At 45.7% G+C, this 19,931-nt stretch overlaps 1 protein-coding gene across 1 annotated transcript in view; it reads left to right on the plus strand.

Moving 5' to 3' along the window:
* lama5 (laminin, alpha 5) overlaps positions 1-19,931 on the plus strand; it is a 255,832-nt gene that overhangs the window by 53,883 nt on the left and 182,018 nt on the right. The window lies entirely within an intron of this gene.

A 19,931-nucleotide genomic window follows, 5' to 3' on the forward strand; every position in this document is an offset into this window, starting at 1 on the left:
CAACGTGTAGTGTTTAGGGTACACTCCAACTCCAACGTAACCTTCTGATCCTCCAGCTGTTCAAAGTTACCTTCAGAGGTAAAAACATATATGAATTAGTTAGTGTTGTTTCAGTGTCTGATTGTTCCGTCTTCACTTTCCGATCAACACAGCATTGGGCTCCTTCAGTCGTGTATCTTCTTCTAGGGACCCCTCAGAACCCCTCGGAACCCCTCAGAACCCCTCGGAACCCCTCGGAACCCCTCAGAACCCCTCAGAACCCCTCGGAACCCCTCAGAGGTTTCTCAGGATCACACAAAGGTCTTTTCGTTCCAACCGGCTGAACATGAGATTCACCAGCCTTCTATTCACTGTGTCTTTCTCCCCAATGTGTCCCAAATGGCACCCTATTCCCTACATAGTGCACTACTTTAGACCAGAACACTATGGCACCCTATTCCCTATATAGTGCACTACTTTAGACCAGAGCCCTATGGAACCCTATTCCCTATATAGTGCACTACTTTAGACCAGAGCCCTATGGCACCCTATTCCCTATATAGTGCACTACTTTAGACCAGAGCCCTATGGAACCCTATTCCCTATATAGTGCACTACTTTAGACCAGAGCCCTATGGCACCCTATTCCCTATATAGTGCACTACTTTAGGCCAGAGCCCAATGGAACCCTATTCCCTATATAGTGCACTGCTTTAGACCAGAGCCCTATGAAACCCTATTCCCTATATAGTGCACTACTTTAGACCAGAGCCCTATGGCACCCTATTCCCTATATAGTGCACTACTTTAGACCAGAGCCCTATGGCACCCTATTCCCTATATATAGTGCACTACTTTAGACCAGAACACTATGGCACCCTATTCCCTATATAGTGCACTACTTTAGACCAGAGCCCTATGGAACCCTATTCCCTATATAGTGCACTGCTTTAGACCAGAGCCCTATGGCACCCTATTCCCTATATAGTGCACTACTTTAGACCAGAGCCCTATGGCACCCTATTCCCTATATAGTGCACTACTTTAGACCAGAGCCCTATGGAACCCTATTCCCTATATAGTGCACTGCTTTAGACCAGAGCCCTATGGCACCCTATTCCCTATATAGTGCACTACTTTAGACCAGAGCCCTATGGCACCCTATTCCCTATATAGTGCACTACTACTAAAGATTTTAGAAAACCTACTTATTCAAGGGTTTTTCTATATTTGTACTATTTTCTACATTGTAGAATATTAGTGAAGACATCAAAACCATGAAATAACACATATGGAATCATGTAGTAACCAAAAAAGTGTTAAACAAATCAAAATATATTTTATATATGAGATTCTTCATAGTCAACCTTTGCCTTGATGACATCTTTACACACTCTTGGCATTCTCTCAACCAGCTTCATAAGGTAGTCACCTGGAATGCATTTCAATTAACAGGTGTGACTTGTTAAAAGTGAATTATGGAATTTCTTCCCTCCTTAATGCGTTTGAGCCAGTCAGTTGTGTTGTGACTTGGTAAAAGACCAAGTCCATATTATGGCAAGAACAGCTCAAATGAGCAAAGAGAAATGGCAGTCTATCATTACTTTAAGACATGAGGGTCAGTCAATTCGGAACATTTCAAGAACTGTTAAAGTTTCTTCAAATGCAGTCGCATAAACCATCAAGCGTTAAAACTGAAACTGGCTCCCATGAGGACCGCCACAGGACAGGAAGACCCAGAGTTCCCTCTGCTGCAGAGGATCAGTTCATTAGAGTTAACTGGCTCTCATGAGGACCGCCACAGGAAAGACCCAGAGTTCCCTCTGCTGCAGAGGATAAGTTCATTAGAGTTAACTGGCTCCCATGAGGACCGCCACAGGACAGGAAGACCCAGAGTTCCCTCTGCTGCAGAGGATAAGTTCAGTAGAGTTAACTGGCTCTCATGAGGACCGCCACAGGAAAGACCCAGAGTTCCCTCTGCTGCAGAGGATAAGTTCATTAGAGTTAACTGGCTCCCATGAGGACCGCCACAGGACAGGAAGACCCAGAGTTCCCTCTGCTGCAGAGGATAAGTTCAGTAGAGTTAACTGGCTCTCATGAGGACCGCCACAGGAAAGACCCAGAGTTCCCTCTGCTGCAGAGGATAAGTTCATTAGAGTTACCAACCTCAGAAATTGCAGCCCAAATAAATGTTTCACAGAGTTAAAGTAACAGACACATCTCAACATCAACTGTTCAGAGGAGACTTCGTGAATCAGGCCTTCACCACTACTAAAGGACACCAAGAAGAAGAAGAGACTTACTTGAGCCAAGAAACACGAGCAACACAAGCAACACAAGCAATGGACATTAGACTGGTGGAAATCTATCTGAGATTTTTGGTTCCAACCGCCGTGTCTTTGTGAACAGATGATTTCCGCACATGTATTTTCCACCGTGAAGCATGGAGGAGGAGGTGTGGGGGTGCTTTGCTGGTGACATTGTCTTTGATTTATTTAGAATTCAAGGCACACTTAACCAGCATGGCAACCACAGCATTCTGCAGCGATACGCCATCCCATCTGGTTTGCGCTTAGTGGGACTATCATTTGTTTTTCAACAGGACAATGACCCAACAAACCTCCAGGCTACGTAATGGCTATTTTACCAAGAAGGAGAGTGATGGAGTGCTGCATCAGATGACCTGGCCTCCACAATCCCCCGACCTCAACCAAATTGAGATCTGGTTTGGGATGTGTCGGACCGAAGAGTGAAGGGAAAGCAGCCAACAAGTGCTCAGCATATGTAGGAATTCCTTCAAGACTGTTGGAAAAGCATTCCAGGTGAAGCTGGTTGAGAGAATTCCAAGTGTGTGCAAAGCTGTCATCAAGGCAAAGTGTGGCTACTTTGAATAATCTTGTTTTGGTTACTACATGATTCCACATGTGATATTTCATAGTTTTGATATCTTCACTATTATTCTACAATGTAAAAAATAATATAAAAAAAAAAAGAAAAACCCTTGAATGAGTAGGTCTTCTAAACCTTTTGACAGGTCGTGTAAGAATTCTGACTCTTTTCTATGAGACACAAAATGTAACTCAGATGCATCCTGTTTCCATTGATCATCCTTGAAATGTTTCTACAACTTGATTGGAGTCCACCTGTGGTAAATTAAATTGATTGGACATGATTTGTAAAGGCACACACCTGTCTATATAAGGTCCCACAGTCTGACACTGTCAGATCTGGGGAAGGGTACATAATATCTTTTCAGCATTGAAGGTTCCCAAGAACACAGCCTCTATCATTCTTAAATGGAAGAAGTTTGGAACCGCCAAGACTCTTCCTAGAGCTGACCGCCTGGCCAAATGGAGCAATCAGGAGAGAAGGGCCTTGGTCAGGGAGGTGTACAAGAACCCGATGTTCACTCTGACAGAGCTCCATTGTTCCCCTGTGGAGATGGGAGAACCTTCAAGAAGGACAACCTTCTCTGCAGCACTCCACCAATCAGGCCTTTATGCTAGAGTGGCCAGACGGAAGCTTCTCTGGTCTGATGAAACCAAGATTAAACTCCTTGGCCTGAATGCCAAGTGTCACATCTGGAGGAAGCCTGGCACCATATCTACGGCTGTAATCGCTGCCAAAGGTGCTTCAACAAGGTATCTGAGGAAAGCGTCTGAATACTTACGTAAAATGTCATGTTTACGTTTTTTTTTTTTTTTGGACAAAATGTCAAAGAACCTGTTTTTTACTTTGTCATTATTGTGTGTAGATTGATGAGGGAGGGGGGGCCATTGGATCTATTTTAGAATAAGGCTTTAACGTAACAAAATGTTGAAAAGGGGTCAAGAGGTCGGAATACTTTCTGAATGCACTGTATTACAGTACAATATAATAATAGTGTTATTCTGAGTTGTTGCAGCTGTTCAATAACTATTACCATATGAAAAGCTTATGAAAACGTGCCAAACCATATGAGAAAGCCCAGTGATCTCTGTCAAGCTGAAGTTGAAATAGAGTGTGGGGAGTCGGCCCTCCTCCATAAAACTGTCAGAATCCATAACAGTCGGACGTGTTTCAAATCATCCGAGGCGTAGAGAAATGCTGACTGTGGAATTGGTCTCTGGAGACAGTAGTGTAGGTTTCTGGACTGGAGACAGTAGTGTAGGTCTCTGGACTGGAGACTGTAGTGTAGGTCTCTGGACTGGAGACAGCAGTGTAGGTCTCTGGACTGGAGACAGTAGTGTTGGTCTCTGGAGACAGTGGTGTAGGTCTCTGGACAGGAGACAGCAGTGTAGGTCTCTGGACTGGAGACAGTAGTGTTGGTCTCTGGAGACAGTGGTGTAGGTCTCTGGACTGGAGACAGTAGTGTAGGTCGCTGGACTGGAGACAGTAGTGTTGGTCTCTGGAGACAGTGGTGTAGGTCTCTGGACTGGAGACAGTGGTGTAGGTCTCTGGACTGGAGACAGCAGTGTAGGTCTCTGGACTGGAGACAGTAGTGTTGGTCTCTGGAGACAGTGGTGTAGGTCTCTGGACTGGAGACAGTAGTGTAGGTCTCTGGACTGGAGACAGTAGTGTTGGTCTCTGGAGACAGTAGTGTAGGTCTCTGGAGACAGTGGTGTAGGTCTCTGGACTGGAGACAGTAGTGTTGGTCTCTGGAGACAGTAGTGTAGGTCTCTGGAGACAGTGGTGTAGGTCTCTGGACTGGAGACAGTAGTGTAGGTCTCTGGACTGGAGATAGTAGTGTAGGTTTCTGGACTGGAGACAGTAGAGTAGGTTTCTGGACTGGAGACAGTAGTGTAGGTCTCTGGACTGGAAACAGTAGTGTTGTTCTCTGGACTGGAGACAGTAGGGTAGGGATGTGGAGACAGTAGTGTAGGTCTCTGGACTGGAGACAGTAATGTAGGTCTCTGGACTGGAGACAGTAGTGTAGGTCTCTGGACTGGAGACAGTAGTGTAGGTCTCTGAAGACAGTAGTGTAGGTCTCTGGAGACAGTGGTGTAGGTCTCTGGACTGGAGACAGTAGTGTTGGTCTCTGGAGACAGTAGTGTAGGTCTCTGGAGACAGTGGTGTAGGTCTCTGGACTGGAGACAGTAGTGTAGGTCTCTGGACTGGAGACAGTAGAGTAGGTTTCTGGACTGGAGACAGTAGTGTAGGTCTCTGGACTGGAAACAGTAGTGTTGTTCTCTGGACTGGAGACAGTAGGGTAGGGATGTGGAGACAGTAGTGTAGGTCTCTGGACTGGAGACAGTAATGTAGGTCTCTGGACTGGAGACAGTAGTGTAGGTCTCTGGACTGGAGACAGTAGTGTAGGTCTCTGAGGACAGTAGTGTAGGTCTCTGGACTGGAGACAGTAGTGTAGGTCTCTGGACTGGAGACAGTAGTGTAGGTCTCTGGACTGGAGGCAGTAGTGTAGGTCTCTGGACTGGAGACAGTAGTGTAGGTCTCTGGACTGGAGACAGTAGTGTAGGTCTCTGGAGACAGTAGTGTAGGTCTCTGGACTGGAGACAGTAGTGTAGGTCTCTGGACTGGAGACAGTAGTGTAGGTCTCTGGACTGGAGACAGTAGTGTAGGTCTCTGGACTGGAGACAGTAGTGTAGGTTTCTGGACTGGAGACAGTAGAGTAGGTTTCTGGACTGGAGACAGTAGAGTAGGTTTCTGGACTGGAGACAGTAGTGTTGTTCTCTGGACTGGAGACAGTAGTGTAGGTCTCTGGACTGGAGACAGTAGTGTAGGTCTCTGGAGACAGTAGTGTAGGTCTCTGGACTGGAGACAGTAGTGTAGGTCTCTGGACTGGAGACAGTAGTGTAGGTCTCTGGACTGGAGACAGTAGTGTAGGTCTCTGGAGACAGTAGTGTAGGTCTCTGGACTGGAGACAGTAGTGTAGGTCTCTGGACTGGAGACAGTAGTGTAGGTCTCTGGAGACAGTAGTGTAAGTCTCTGGACTGGATACAGTAGTGTAGGTCTCTGGATACAGTAGTGTAGGTCTCTGGACTGGAGACAATAGTGTAGGTCTCTGGAGACAGTAGTGTAGGTATCTGGACTGGAGACAGTAGTGTAGGTCTCTGAACTAGAGACAGTAGTGTAGGTCTCTGGAGACAGTAGTGTAGGTTTCTGGACTGGAGACAGTAGTGTTGTTCTCTGGACTGGAGACAGTAGTGTAGGTCTCTGGACTGGAGACAGTAGTGTAGATCTCTGAACTAGAGACAGTAGTGTAGGTCTCTGGAGACAGTAGTGTAGGTCTCTGGAGACAGTAGTGTAGGTCTCTGGACTGGAAACAGTAGTGTTGTTCTCTGGACTGGAGACAGTAGTGTAGGTCTCTGGACTGGAGACAGTAGTGTAGGTCTCTGGAGACAGTAGTGTAGGTCTCTGGACTGGAGACAGTAGTGTAGGTCTCTGGACTGGAGACAGTAGTGTAGGTCTCTGGAGACAGTAGTGTAGGTCTCTGGACTGGAGACAGTAGTGTAGGTCTCTGGACTGGAGACAGTAGTGTAGGTCTCTGGACTGGAGACAGTAGTGTAGGTCTCTGGAGACAGTAGTGTAGGTCTCTGGACTGGAGACAGTAGTGTAGGTCTCTGGACTGGATACAGTAGTGTAGGTCTCTGGATACAGTAGTGTAGGTCTCTGGACTGGAGACAATAGTGTAGGTCTCTGGAGACAGTAGTGTAGGTCTCTGGACTGGAGACAGTAGTGCAGGTATCTGGACTGGAGACAGTAGTGTAGGTCTCTGGAGACAGTAGTGTAGGTCTCTGGAGACAGTAGTGTAGGTCTCTGGAGACTGTAGTGTAGGTCTCTGGAGACTGTAGTGTTGGTCTCTGGAGACAGTAGTGTAGGTCTTTGGACTGGAGACAGTAGTGTAGGTCTCTGGAGACAGTAGTGTAGGTCTCTGGAGACAGTAGTGTAGGTCTCTTGACTGGAGACAGTAGTGTAGGTCTCAGGACTGGAGACAGTAGTGTAGGTCTCTGGACTGGAGACAGTAGTGTAGGTCTCTGGACTGGAGACAGTAGAGTTGGTCTCTGGACTGGAGACAGTAGTGTAGGTCTCTGGAGACAGTAGTGTAGGTCTCTGGACTAGAGACAGTAGTGTAGGTCTCTTGACTGGAGACAGTAGTGTAGGTCTCAGGACTGGAGACAGTAGTGTAGGTCTCTGGACTGGAGACAGTAGTGTAGGTCTCTGGACTGGAGACAGTAGAGTTGGTCTCTGGACTGGAGACAGTAGTGTAGGTCTCTGGACTGGAGACAGTAGTGTAGGTCTCTGGACTAGAGACAGTAGTGTAGGTCTCTGGACTGGAGACAGTAGTGTAGGTCTACTAGTCTGGTCTGGTTGTGGATCATTACTGTATCTACAAGTCTGGTCTGGTCTGCTTGTGGATCATTACTGTATCTACTAGTCTGGTCTGCTTGTGGATCATTACAGTATCTACTAGTCTGGTCTGGTCTGCTTGTGGATCATTACTGTATCTACTAGTCTGGTCTGGTTGTGGCTCATTACAGTATCTACTAGTCTGGTCTGGTCTGCTTGTGGATCATTACAGTATCTACTACTCTGGTCTGGTCTGCTTGTGGATCATTACAGTATCTACTAGTCTGGTCTGGTCTGCTTGTGGATCATTACTGTATCTACTAGTCTGGTCTGCTTGTGGATCATTACTGTATCTACTAGTCTGGTCTGCTTGTGGATCATTACTGTATCTACTAGTCTGGTCTGCTTGTGGATCATTACTGTATCTACTAGTCTGGTCTGGTTGTGGATCATTACTGTATCTACTAGTCTGGTCTGCTTGTGGATCATTACTGTATCTACTAGTCTGGTCTGGTTGTGGATCATTACTGTATCTACTAGTCTGGTCTGGTTGTGGATCATTACTGTATCTACTAGTCTGGTCTGCTTGTGGATCATTACCGTCTCTACAGTAAATCCTGGTAGATTAGTGTTTCAGTCTGCTTTATACATTCCAGAGAGACGGGGGGATATCATTTAATACATTAAACAACATTACAACATTCTCTTGATTATGGCCCCTTTCTCTCTCTGACTGTCTGGTTCTCTGACTGTCTGGTTCTCTGGCCCCTTTCTCTCTCTGACTGTCTGGTTCTCTGACTGTCTGGTTCTCTGGCCCCTTTCTCTCTCTGACTGTCAGGTTCTCTGACTGTCTGGTTCTCTGGCCCCTTTCTCTGACTGTCTGGGACTCTGGCCCCTTTCTCTCTCTGGCTGTCTCATTCTCTGGCCCCTTTCTCTCTCTGACTGTCTGGTTCTCTGGCCCCTTTCTCTCTCTGACTGTCTGGTTCTCTGGCCCCTTTCTCTCTCTGACTGTCTGGTTCTCTGGCTGTCTGGTTCTCTGGCCCCTTTCTCTCTCTGACTGTCTGGTTCTCTGGCCCCTTTCTCTCTCTGGCTGTCTCGTTCTCTGGCCCCTTTCTCTCTCTGACTGTCTGGTTCTCTGGCCCCTTTCTCTCTCTGACTGTCTGGTTCTCTGGCTGTCTGGTTCTCTGGCCCCTTTCTCTCTCTGACTGTCTGGGACTCTGGCCCCTTCCTCTCTCTGGCTGTCTGGTTCTCTGGCTGTCTGGTTCTCTGGCCCCTTTCTCTCTCTGTCTGTCTGTGTCTCTGGCCCCTTTCTCTCTCTGACTGTCTGGTTGTCTGGCCCCTTTCTCTCTCCGGCTGTCTGGTTCTCTGGCTATTCTTTATCCTGTTCATGTTGATGTTGATAATTATGGTTCTTCAGGGGGAGGTATCCGTCTTCCCAATTTGTTCAAGGCCTCCTGAGTCCTGGAAGGATACCTCCCCTCCTCTTCTCTCCTCTCCTCTCCTCGTTCCTCCCTTCCTCTTTTCTCTTGTGAGCTGTGTGTGAGCTGTTGGAGGCTGAGCCATGTGTGTCAATTGGGAAACAGCTGGGACACACAAGAGATAACAGATACTGATATACTCTGACAGACAATTAAAGACAAATGGATAGACATAGATATCCAATTTGACTCCTAGACAGCATCTGGAGAGCTAGCAGATCACACCCACTGCCTTTCCTGAGAACCAGTAGAGAGAGAGAGAGAGACACACACACACACACACACACACACACACACACACACACACACACACACACACACACACACACTGTAAAACCAAATGTGTCACAGTGTTTAGATTGCAAAGACCAGAAGATGTTTATTCACTGCCTATCATCAGCCTAGTTATAACCTAGTTATCATCAGCCTTTAGTTAGGGCCTAGTTATCATCAGCCTTTAGTTAGGGCCTAGTTATCATCAGCCTTTAGTTATAACCTAGTTGTCATCAGCCTTTAGTTAGGGCCTAGTTATCATCAACCTAGTTATAACCTAGTTATCATCAACCTTTAGTTAGGGCCTAGTTATCATCAGCCTTTAGTTAGGGCCTAGTTATCATCAGCCTTTAGTTAGGGCCTAGTTATCATCAGCCTTTAGTTAGGGCCTAGTTATCATCAGCCTTTAGTTAGGGCCTAGTTATCATCAGCCTAGTTATAACCTAGTTATCATCAGCCTAGTTATAACCTAGTTATCATCAGCCTTTAGTTAGGGCCTAGTTATCATCAGCCTAGTTATAACCTAGTTATCATCAGCCTTTAGTTAGGGCCTAGTTATCATCAGCCTATTTATAACCTAGTTATCATCAGCCTAGTTATAACCTAGTTATCATCAGCCTTTAGTTAGGGCCTAGTTATCATCAGCCTTTAGTTAGGGCCTAGTTATCATCAGCCTTTAGTTAGGGCCTAGTTATCATCAGCCTTTAGTTAGGGCCTAGTTATCATCAGCCTAGTTATAACCTAGTTATCATCAGCCTTTAGTTAGGGCCTAGTTATCATCAGCCTTTAGTTAGGGCCTAGTTATCATCAGCCTAGTTATAACCTAGTTATCATCAGCCTTTAGTTAGGGCCTAGTTATCATCAGCCTAGTTATAACCTAGTTATCATCAGCCTTTAGTTAGGGCCTAGTTATCATCAGCCTTTAGTTAGGGCCTAGTTATCATCAGCCTTTAGTTAGGGCCTAGTTATCATCAGCCTTTAGTTAGGGCCTAGTTATCATCAGCCTAGTTATAACCTAGTTGTCATCAGCCTTTAGTTAGGGCCTAGTTATCATCAGCCTTTAGTTAGGGCCTAGTTATCATCAGCCTAGTTATAACCTAGTTGTCATCAGCCTTTAGTTAGGGCCTAGTTATCATCAGCCTTTAGTTATAACCTAGTTATCATCAGCCTTTAGTTAGGGCCTAGTTATCATCAGCCTTTAGTTAGGGCCTAGTTATCATCAGCCTTTAGTTAGGGCCTAGTTATCATCAGCCTAGTTATAACCTAGTTATCATCAGCCTAGTTATAACCTAGTTATCATCAGCCTAGTTATAACCTAGTTACCATCAGCCTTTAGTTAGGGCCTAGTTATCATCAGCCTAGTTATAACCTAGTTGTCATCAGCCTTTAGTTAGGGCCTAGTTATCATCAGCCTAGTTATAACCTAGTTATCATCAGCCTTTAGTTAGGGCCTAGTTATCATCAGCCTTTAGTTAGGGCCTAGTTATCATCAGCCTAGTTATAACCTAGTTGTCATCAGCCTTTAGTTAGGGCCTAGTTATCATCAGCCTAGTTATAACCTAGTTATCATCAGCCTTTAGTTAGGGCCTAGTTATCATCAACCTAGTTATAACCTAGTTGTCATCAGCCTTTAGTTAGGGCCTAGTTATCATCAGCCTAGTTATAACCTAGTTATCATCAGCCTTTAGTTAGGGCCTAGTTATCATCAGCCTAGTTATAATCTAGTTGTCATCAGCCTTTAGTTAGGGCCTAGTTATAATCAGCCTAGTTATAACCTAGTTATCATCAGCCTTTAGTTAGGGCCTAGTTATCATCAGCCTTTAGTTAGGGCCTAGTTATCATCAGCCTTTAGTTATAACCTAGTTATCATCAGCCTTTAGTTAGGGCCTAGTTATCATCAGCCTTTAGTTAGGGCCTAGTTATCACCAGCCTTTAGTTAGGGCCTAGTTATCATCAGCCTAGTTATAACCTAGTTATCATCAGCCTTTAGTTAGGGCCTAGTTATCATCAACCTAGTTATAATCTAGTTATCATCAGCCTTTAGTTAGGGCCTAGTTATCATCAGCCTTTAGTTAGGGCCTAGTTATCATCAGCCTTTAGTTAGGGCCTAGTTATCATCAGCCTAGTTATAACCTAGTTATCATCAGCCTAGTTATAACCTAGTTATCATCAGCCTTTAGTTAGGGCCTAGTTATAACCTAGTTATCATCAGCCTTTAGTTAGGGCCTAGTTATCATCAGCCTAGTTATAACCTAGTTATCATCAGCCTTTAGTTAGGGCCTAGTTATCATCAGCCTAGTTATAACCTAGTTATCATCAGCCTTTAGTTAGGGCCTAGTTATCATCAGCCTTTAGTTAGGGCCTAGTTATAACCTAGTTATCATCAGCCTTTAGTTAGGGCCTAGTTATCATCAGCCTTTAGTTAGGGCCTAGTTATCATCAGCCTTTAGTTAGGGCCTAGTTATCATCAGCCTTTAGTTAGGTCCTAGTTATCATCAGCCTAGTTATAACCTAGTTATCATCAGCCTAGTTATAACCTAGTTATCATCAGCCTTTAGTTAGGGCCTAGTTATCATCAGCCTTTAGTTAGGGCCTAGTTATAATCAGCCTAGTTATAACCTAGTTATCATCAGCCTTTAGTTAGGGCCTAGTTATCATCAGCCTAGTTATAACCTAGTTATCATCAGCCTTTAGTTAGGGCCTAGTTATCTTCAGCCTAGTTATAACCTAGTTATCATCAGCCTTTAGTTAGGGCCTAGTTATCATCAGCCTTTAGTTAGGTCCTAGTTATCATCAGCCTTTAGTTAGGGCCTAGTTATCATCAGCCTAGTTATAACCTAGTTATCATCAGCCTAGTTATAACCTAGTTATCATCAGCCTTTAGTTAGGGCCTAGTTATCATCAGCCTTTAGTTATAACCTAGTTATCATCAGCCTTTAGTTAGGGCCTAGTTATCATCAGCCTTTAGTTAGGGCCTAGTTATCATCAGCCTTTAGTTAGGGCCTAGTTATCATCAGCCTAGTTATAACCTAGTTATCATCAGCCTAGTTATAACCTAGTTATCATCAGCCTTTAGTTAGGGCCTAGTTATCATCAGCCTATTTATAACCTAGTTATCATCAGCCTTTAGTTAGGGCCTAGTTATCATCAGCCTTTAGTTAGGGCCTAGTTATCATCAGCCTAGTTATAACCTAGTTATCATCAGCCTTTAGTTATAACCTAGTTATCATCACCCTAGTTATAACCTAGTTATCATCAGCCTAGTTATAACCTAGTTATCATCATAAGAGTCAATGTGGAGGCTATATACAGGGGGTACCGGTACAGAGTCAATGTGGAGGCTATATACAGGAGGTACCGGTACTGAGTCAATGTGGAGACTATATACAGGAGGTACCGGTACAGAGTCAATGTGGAGGCTATATACAGGGGGTACCGGTACAGAGTCAATGTGGAGGCTATATACAGGGGGTACCGGTACAGAGTCAATGTGGAGGCTATATACAGGGGGTACCGGTACAGAGTCAATGTGGAGGCTATATACAGGGGGTACCGGTACAGAGTCAATGTGGAGGCTATATACAGGGGGTACCGGTACAGAGTCAATGTGGAGGCTATATACAGGGTGTACCGGTACAGAGTCAATGTGGAGGCTATATACAGGGGGTACCTGTACAGAGTCAATGTGGAGGTTATGTACAGGGGGTACCGGTACAGAGTCAATGTGGAGGCTATATACAGGGGGTACCGGTACAGAGTCAATGTGGAGGCTATATACAGGGGGTACCTGTACAGAGTCAATGTGGAGGTTATATACAGGGGGTACCGGTACAGAGTCAATGTGGAGGTTATATACAGGGGGTACCGGTACAGAGTCAATGTGGAGGCTATATACAGGGGGTACCGGTACAGAGTCAATGTGGAGGCTATATACAGGGGGTACCGATACAGAGTCAATGTGGAGGCTATATACAGGGGGTACCGGTACAGAGTCAATGTGACTTTATACAGGGGGTACCGGTACAGAGTCAATGTGGAGGCTATATACAGGGGGTAGCAGTACAGAGTCAATGTGGAGGCTATATACAGGGGGTACCGGTACAGAGTCAATGTGGAGGCTATATACAGGGGGTACCGGTACAGAGTCAATGTGGAGGCTATATACAGGGGGTACCGGTACAGAGTCAATGTGGAGGCTATATACAGGGGGTACCGGTACAGAGTCAATGTGGTGGCTATATACAGGGGGTACCGGTACAGAGTCAATGTGGAGACTATATACAGGGGGTACCGGTACAGAGTCAATGTGACTATATACAGGGGGTACTGGTACAGAGTCAATGTGACTATATACAGGGGGTACCGGTACAGAGTCAATGTGACTATATACAGGGGGTACCGGTACAGAGTCAATGTGACTATATACAGGGGGTACCGGTACAGAGTCAATGTGACTATATACAGGGGGTACCGGTACAGAGTCAACGTGACTATATACAGGGGGTACCGGTACAGAGTCAATGTGACTATATACAGGGGGTACCGGTACAGAGTCAATGTGACTATATACAGGGGGTACCGGTACCGAGACAATGTGCAGCCGTACAGGTTAGTCAAGGTCATTTTTACATGTAGGTAGGGGTAAAGTGACTATGCATAGATAATAAACAGCGAGTTGTACAAACAATGTAACCAGTCCGGTGACCATTTAATTAACTGTTCAACAGTCTTATGGCTTGGGGGGGGGGGTAGAAGCTGTTAAGGAGCCTTTTGGACCTAGACGTGGTGCTCCGGCACCGCTTGCCGTGTGGTTGCAGAGAGAACAGTCCATGACTTGGGTGACTGGAGTCTTTGACAATATTTTGGGCCATCCTCTGACACCGCCTGGTATATAGTTCCTGGATGGCAGGAAACTTGGCCTCAGTGATGTACTGGGCCGTACACACTACCCTCTGTAGCACCTTGTGGTCAGAGGCCGAGCAGTTGCCATACCAGGCGGTGATGCAACCGGTCAGGATGCTCTCGATGGTGCAGAACTTTTTTAGGATCTTGGGACCCATGCCAAATCTTTTCAGTCTCCTGAGGGAGAAAAGGTGTTGTCGTGCCCTCTTCACGACTGTCTTGGTGTGTTTGGACCATGATAGTTTGTTGGTGATGTGGTGACAGACATTCCTAACACTGATCTGAATATAAGGAAAGGAAAGGCACTTTAACCAGGACGATGGGAACGTGAACACTAGTGGTTAACACTTCTGAACACTTCAGGAGATAAAGCTTTTCTCCTGGTTGGAAAAAGACTGGGAAAATATGACAGTCTTGTTTAATCTTTTGCATTCTAAACGCCTGTGTTTATTAACGATGAGAATACGTATTGGCCAATCTAAATGCTTAATCTTTCAATTTAAACACTGCCGTTTAGGTTATTAACATGTTTCATGGTTTTATAGAGTAGAGCGGGTGTCCTTGCAAGGATTTGTCTCCTCTTTCCAATTAGTGAGCAGTGAGATTCATGCCTGTTGAATACAGTACAGTACAGTTCATGGTCATTCGTCTCTCTGTGTAGGAGAAAAATCCTTGAGTTGAGTGAATTGTATCATAACCAGAGGATTTCTCCCTGTGTGTAGGAGGAAAAATCCAAGAGCTGAGTGGGTAAGATGTAAGGTAATGTTTTGTAAAGAGGAAGAGAGGAGATAAATGTTAAGGTGTACAGAGGAGAGGAGAGGAGAGGAGAGGAGAGGAGAGGAGAGGAGAGGAGAGGAGAGGAGAGGAGAGGAGAGGAGAGAGAGGAGAGGAGAGGAGAGGAGAGGAGAGGAGAGGAGAAGAGAGAGGAGAGAAGATGAGAGGAGAGAAATGTTAAGGTGTATTGAGGAGAGGAGAGGAGAGGAGAGGAGAGGAGAGGAGAGGAGAGGAGAGGAGAGGAGAGGAGAGGAGAGGAGAGGAGAGGAGAGGAGAGGAGAGGAGAGGAGAGGAGAGGAGAGGAGAGAAATGTTAAGGTGTATTGAGGAGAGGAGAGGAGAGGAGAGGAGAGAAAAGAAAAGGAGGTTGACATGTAGAGGGGCACAGAGGACTTAACTAGTAGTAACTCTGATGGTGGTAAGACCAGGAGTAGAGGAGAGCAGACTGGGAGGTCTAATGAAGGAGGAAGTAGAGCAGACTGGGAGGTCTAATGAAGGAGGAAGTAGAGCAGACTGGGAGGTCTAATGAAGGAGGAAGTAGAGCCGACTGGGAGGTCTAATGAAGGAGGAAGTAGAGCCGACTGGGAGGTAAGGAATGAGGGTGGTGAAGGGGTCTGCTAGGCCGGAAGCCTTCTCCCAGGGAGGCTCCAGGTGACGGGAACATTTTAAGACATGAGGTTGATTCCTCCTGGATCTTCTAAACCCCTCTTTCTCTTCCAATCCCACCTTCCCATACCTCTAGACCTCACATCTGTTCTGTTTGCAGTGTACTTTTATAATCATAGCTTACACAGGGCCCTGTAATTACCCTTTAAACTGCTCTCTCTCTCTCTCTGTCTCTCTCTCTGTCTCTCTCTCTCTCTCTGTCTCTCTTTCTGTCTCTCTCTCTGTCTCTCTCTCTCACACACACACACACACACACACACACACACACACACACACACACACACACACACACACACACACCTGCACTACACGCACCACACACACACACACACCACTATTTTCTACATTGTATAATAATAGTGAAGTCGTCAACACTATGAAATAACACATGGAATCATGTAGTAACACAAAAAGTAGCCATCCTTTGCCTTGATGACAGCTTTGCACATTCTTGGCATTCTCTCAACCAGCTTCATGAGGAATGCTTTTCCAACAGTCTTGAAGGAGTTCCCACACATGCTGAGCACTTGTTGGCTGCTTTTCCTTCACTCTGGGGTCTAACTCATCCCAAACCATCTCAGTTTGGTTGAGATCGGGTGATTGTGGAGGCCAGGTCATCTGATCATCAGCTAACAGTAGACATTTGACTTCAGATTCTAGCAGTGTGAGGCCGGGTGCTGCAGACTGTTCTAGTGGCCTCTCCAATTCATTGACATATATTTGTTGAAGAGGGTGGGGCTTAAGCTGCATCCCTGTCTCAACCCACAGCCCTGTGGAAAGATGTATGTGTTTTTTGCCAATGTTTGTGTACATGGATTTTATAATTGTGATGTCGTTAGTAAAATGAAAAATGCAGAGTCAGGCGCAGTTCTGAGCACAGTTCTGAGTAATCATCCAAAATTTACTCCAAAATAAGTAAGATTCCAACAAGGAACAAATACAATAATCCCAAGCACGAACAACGAGAATCCACATGACAAGAAATGTGACCCATTTTTGTTGGTTATGTTGTCATAGTTGTGCCTAGGGGGGCATATGTGGGAGGGAATGTTGTCACCTCCAGGCAGGTGTTTGTCCCCCTGTGTGCTGAGGTAGTCAGGTTCTTGTCCGGTTCTGGCATTTAGGTCGCCACAGACTAGTACATGTCCCTGGGCCTGGAAATGATTGATTTCCCCCTCCAGGATGGAGAAGCTGTCTTCATTAAAATATGGGGATTCTAGTGGAGGGAATTAGGTAGCACACAGGAGGACATTTTTCTCTGTTGAGATCATTTCCTTTTGAATTTCTTGCAAAATGTAAAATATTCCTGTTTTTACTAATTTAATAGAGTGAGTTATGTCTGCTCTATACTAAATTAGCATACCCCTGAGTCCCTTCCCTGTTTCACACCTGGCAGTTTTGGTGGATGGGACTACCAGCTCTCTGTAACCTAGAGGGCAACCAGTGGGTCCAACTCCCCCCCTCAGGCTCTTGGCCCCTCTTCTCCCCCCCGAATACCTCAGATTCCAATCCTTTCTTACAGCCTCCTCAGGAAATGAAACAAGATTATATATATGAGTGTTGAGGTGTGGAGAGTTGTGGGTTGAGTTATTGAGGATTGAGGGGTCAAGGGGACTCTCTATAAACTGTTAGTGTTTATTTAAGTCAGTTAAGAACAAATTCTTATTTACAATGACGGCCTACCGGGGAACAGCGGGTTAACTGCCTGTTCAGAACGACAGATTTTTACCTTGTCAGCTCTGGGGTTTGAACTTGCAATCTTCCGTTTGCTAGGCCAACACTCTAACCACTAGGTCAACACTCTAACCACCAGGTTCAACACTCTAACCACTAGGTCAACACTCTAACCACTAGGTCAACACTCTAACCACTAGGTCAACACTCTAACCACTAGGTCAACACTCTAACCACCAGGTTCAACACTCTAACCACCAGGTTCAACACTCTAACCACCAGGTTCAACACTCTAACCACCAGGTTCAACACTCTAACCACCAGGTTCAACACACTAACCACCAGATTCAACACTCTAACCACCAGGTTCAACACTCTAACCACCAGGTTCAACACTCTAACCACTAGGTCAACACTCTAACCACTAGGTCAACACTCTAACCACTAGGCCAACACTCTAACCACTAGGTAACCACTCTAACCACTAGGTAACCACTCTAACCACTAGGTAACCACTCTAACCACCAGGTTCAACACTCTAACCACTAGGTCAACACTCTAACCACTAGGTCAACACTCTAACCACCAGGTTCAACACTCTAACCACTACGTCAACACTCTAACCACTAGGTCAACACTCTAACCACTAGGTCAACACTCTAACCACTAGGTCAACACTCTAACCACTACGTCAACATTCTAACCACTACGTCAACACTCTAACCACTACGTCAACACTCTAACCACTAGGTCAACACTCTAACCACTAGGTCAACACTCTAACCACTAGGTCAACACTCTAACCACTACGTCAACACTCTAACCACTAGGTCAACACTCTAACCACTAGGTCAACACTCTAACCACTATGTCACCACTCTAACCACTATGTCACCACTCTAACCACTAGGTCAACACTCTAACCACTATGTCACCACTCTAACCACTATGTCACCACTCTAACCACTATGTCACCACTAGGTCAACACTCTAACCACTAGGTAACCAATATGTCACCATTAGGTCAACACTCTAACCACTAGGTCAACACTCTAACCACTATGTCACCACTCTAACCACTATGTCACCACTCTAACCACTATGTCACCACTAGGTCAACACTCTAACCACTAGGTAACCAATATGTCACCATTAGGGCAACACTCTAACCACTAGGTCAACACTCTAACCACTAGGTCAACACTCTAACCACTATGTCACCACTCTAACCACTATGTCACCACTAGGTCAACACTCTAACCACTATGTCACCACTATGTCACCACTAGGTCTACACTCTAACCACTAGGTAACCACTATGTCACCACTAGGTCTACACTCTAACCACTATGTCACCACTATGTCACCACTAGGTCTACACTCTAACCACTAGGTTTCCTGCCGCCCCAGGTGGGTAAAAATATATCTATATTGTTTCTTGCTTTGGAATTTGAGTGAATCTGTTACAAGAGAAGGGAGAAAAAACATTGTTGTTTATTTTCACTGAGCTGATTGCAAAATAACTGAGTGAAGCACAGAATAAATATGATGCCATAAAGGATGTTTAATAAGCGCGTTGGCTTTTACGCCCAAGGCTTTCCACCAAGGGAATTTAAGTAAACAGACAGCTTCACAACTTGAGTTACGTATATCACAGCTTGTGAAAAGGATTCCAGAAGTGTGTGACGATGAGTAGCAACTGTACCCACGTCTCTCCCCTGGTGTGTTTAGTTACGATGAGTAGCAACTGTACCCACGTCTCTCCCTGGTGTGTTTAGTTACGATGAGTAGCAACTGTACCCACGTCTCTCCCCTGGTGTGTTTAGTTACGATGAGTAGCAACTGTACCCACGTCTCTCCCCTGGTGTGTTTAGTTACGATGAGTAGCAACTGTACCCACGTCTCTCCCCTGGTGTGTTTAGTTACGATGAGTAGCAACTGTACCCACGTCTCTCCCCTGGTGTGTTTAGTTACGATGAGTAGCAACTGTACCCACGTCTCTCCCCTGGTGTGTTTAGTTACGATGAGTAGCAACTGTACCCACGTCTCTCCCCTGGTGTGTTTAGTTACGATGAGTAGCAACTGTACCCACGTCTCTCCCCTGGTGTGTTTAGTTACGCTGAGTAGCAACTGTACCCACGTCTCTCCCCTGGTGTGTTTAGTTACGATGAGTAGCAACTGTACCCACGTCTCTCCCCTGGTGTGTTTAGTTACGATGAGTAGCAACTGTACCCACGTCTCTCCCCTGGTGTGTTTAGTTACGATGAGTAGCAACTGTACCCACGTCTCTCCCCTGGTGTGTTTAGTTACGATGAGTAGCAACTGTACCCACGTCTCTCCCCTGGTGTGTTTAGTTACGATGAGTAGCAACTGTACCCACGTCTCTCCCCTGGTGTGTTTAGTTACGATGAGTAGCAACTGTACCCACGTCTCTCCCCTGGTGTGTTTAGTTACGATGAGTAGCAACTGTACCCACGTCTCTCCCCTGGTGTGTTTAGTTACGATGAGTAGCAACTGTACCCACGTCTCTCCCCTGGTGTGTTTAGTTACGATGAGTAGCAACTGTACCCACGTCTCTCCCCTGGTGTGTTTAGTTACGATGAGTAGCAACTGTACCCACGTCTCTCCCCTGGTGTGTTTAGTTACGATGAGTAGCAACTGTACCCACGTCTCTCCCCTGGTGTGTTTAGTTACGCTCAGAGATCCTGTGCAGTGTGGATTAGGAAATGGCACCTGTCTAACGCAGACACACACACACACACACACACACACACACACACACACACACACACACACACACAGACACACACACACACACACACACACACACACACACACAGACACAGACACACACACACACACACACACAGACAGACACACACACACACACACACACACACAC

The sequence above is a fragment of the Oncorhynchus masou genome, chromosome 33, assembly GCF_036934945.1.
Source record: "Oncorhynchus masou masou isolate Uvic2021 chromosome 33, UVic_Omas_1.1, whole genome shotgun sequence".
Taxonomy (NCBI): Eukaryota; Metazoa; Chordata; class Actinopteri; order Salmoniformes; family Salmonidae; genus Oncorhynchus; species Oncorhynchus masou.